Genomic DNA, 2620 nt, shown 5'->3' with positions numbered 1-2620 from the left:
ATTGCGTGTCAACCTGCTCGTCATGGTGGCCGATGGTGCGCTGGTTCCATGCTCAAGAATATATCGTTGTGGAGCGTTCTCCATCGACACTAAAGAAATTCCAGGCGCACCTCCTCTCCCTTCAGTTGGACGGTTACGATATGGTGCTGGGAACTCAGTGGCTCGCCACCCTTGTGACCCATCCTGTGGGATTTCAGCCATCTTACCATGTCCTTCTAGTGCCACAACCATCATGTCACATGGACCGGGGTGGCGGGACGAGTGAACTCCCAACTTCTCGCCGATTTTGGGGACCACCCACCTCTACCTCAACCTCCCCAAATCTGGTGCGCGTTGCTACGGTGCCCCAACCAGGAAGATGATGCACAGCCCAAGAAGCCGTCGGTGGTGCTGAAGACGGTGGGAAAGTCCAGAGCTTCAGCAGGGGTGGACTTCGCGGGGCTATGGCTGGAGCCCGATGTGCAACTGGCACTCTACATTGTCCTAGTGCACGCGGGGCTGGTCATGGAGTTGCTCGTGCTTTACAGTCTGCTCTTCACCCTTTTGGAGCCACCGTGTTCATGCTCATCCTCTCCGTGCTCCAGTCGTCGCTGATCTTCCAACAACTCCTCTGTTGTAGGCATCCCTCAAGTGCTCAGTGCTGGCTTTGCAGGGCCCGGAGCACGCAAAGAAGCTATTGTCGAGTGGCACATCAGTGCTCGGTGGAAATCTGTCACACCTGGTTTTAACGGCCAAAACCAGATGCGGCTTATGTGTGCCCAGAATGTTCAACACACATAAGGACGTCACAGGTGAAGTAACAAAAGTAATACTTTTATAGAATAAATGTTAAACTCTTACAACAATTGACATATATTGTCTTCTATCAAGATATCTACAGCGGAACAGAAGCACTGGTGCCCAACAACGCCGCAGGCAACCGACCGGGAGACACGCGCCTAGAACATCACAACCTCGTTCTGATAGTCTTCAACATCTTCACTCACTGAGCAACAGCACACATGTCACATGGTATAGGAAAAATAGCAAGTGTGAGCACACAGAGTACTCAGCAAGTGGGGGAAAGATAATGATATGCATGCTTATATCAAGAATAGGCTAACACATGGTATATTTGCGTAAACGCGAGTAATAAAAAAAATATTTGAACTCAAAAACATTAAGCGGTTATTAAGTGAATGTAACCCATATAGTACAACACCCAGCATACAAAGCTCCCCACCTTGCACACCATAACCGTCTAGTACTCCCTGTACTATAACCAAAACCACAACCATCTAGTACTCCCTGTACCAGAACCATAACCACAACCCACTAATCATGTGAGGATCCAAGTCTCTCATAACCGTGAGCACGACTGTTATAACAGTTTTACACTCTACAGAGGTTGTCCAGCTTTCCCCACGAGTCAGTGAATTCCATGTTGCCGTATTGCGCAAACACTTAACACGCGCCAATGGTGTGCCACCAAGAATCACTGCATGACATTTGCCACTAACCAGAGACTAATCCAGCATGCGTCTACCCACTAGGTTTCACCGCCAGGCTTTACGTGAGTTCAACTCCTACCCAGAAGCCCCCTTTTGCGCTGACACAACACACAGTGGATAGACTCTAATCAATATGTCACGCCTTACCCATATCAGCCTCGTGGTTGGTACGTTACTTCTTGGGTTATCGCTCCACGAACCAGTCCTTACTTAGGTTACTTGAGCAAACACTAAACCAACATCATAACCATGATAACGATCAAAACCACTTTGCTCAAGGCCTAAGGTTCCATGTTGCTAGACCATTAACACATTAACAACCATTGTTGCATATGTTCATTAGTCAAGATTATGACACTTCTCAACATCCCAAAAGCATGGCTAAGCAATCTACCCATAAAAGACACCTAACCATAAATCATCTAGGTTTCAAGGGATGATAAGGGAAAATCTAGAGAAAATCCTAACATAAGTGACTACCCATCATATTGACAGACACTGCATGCAATTTTGTAAAACAAAATATTTAAAAACATAGGTTCAAGACGATCAAGGACACTTGTCTTTTACCCGATGCTGCTCAGTGTTGTTGAAATCTGGGTTTTGAAGTCCCTTGAACTGCTCCGAAACGTTATCGACTAATCACGAGAACTACCGACAAACAACATAAAGCAAACACTAAAAACAACATACCAAACATCATCAAAACACTTTAAAAACACTATGGTTGGATATGGATGATTTTAGAAACGTTTAGACACAAGAATCGCCTAAATCGGAGTTAAGATAAAAAGAGAACAGCTTTTAGGAGATGGATTAGACTAAAAAGGAAATACTGATTTTCCGGAACTATCTTCCTATAGGAGAAGTTTTATTGCATAATCACTGTGTTAGGCTTGACAATATTATTGCGCAAGATTCAAAAGGTGTAGGGCAGACTAGACTTTACTAGCTAGGCTAAGGAGAATGATGTGGCGTTGACTTGGCATGCTATGCAAGTAACATCTTGGATTAAAAAAGGGATATGCAGAGATCTAGTCTCGACCACCTATGATGGATCAAAAAGGTCGAATGTTGCGCTTCTAGGTTAAGGATACTACTGGTCACTCTATGTAGCGGTGGTGGTTCGG

Source organism: Phragmites australis, chromosome 7, assembly GCF_958298935.1.
Source record: "Phragmites australis chromosome 7, lpPhrAust1.1, whole genome shotgun sequence".
Taxonomy (NCBI): Eukaryota; Viridiplantae; Streptophyta; class Magnoliopsida; order Poales; family Poaceae; genus Phragmites; species Phragmites australis.
The sequence above is the reverse complement of the archived record's forward strand: the minus strand, read 5'-3'. Positions refer to the sequence as shown.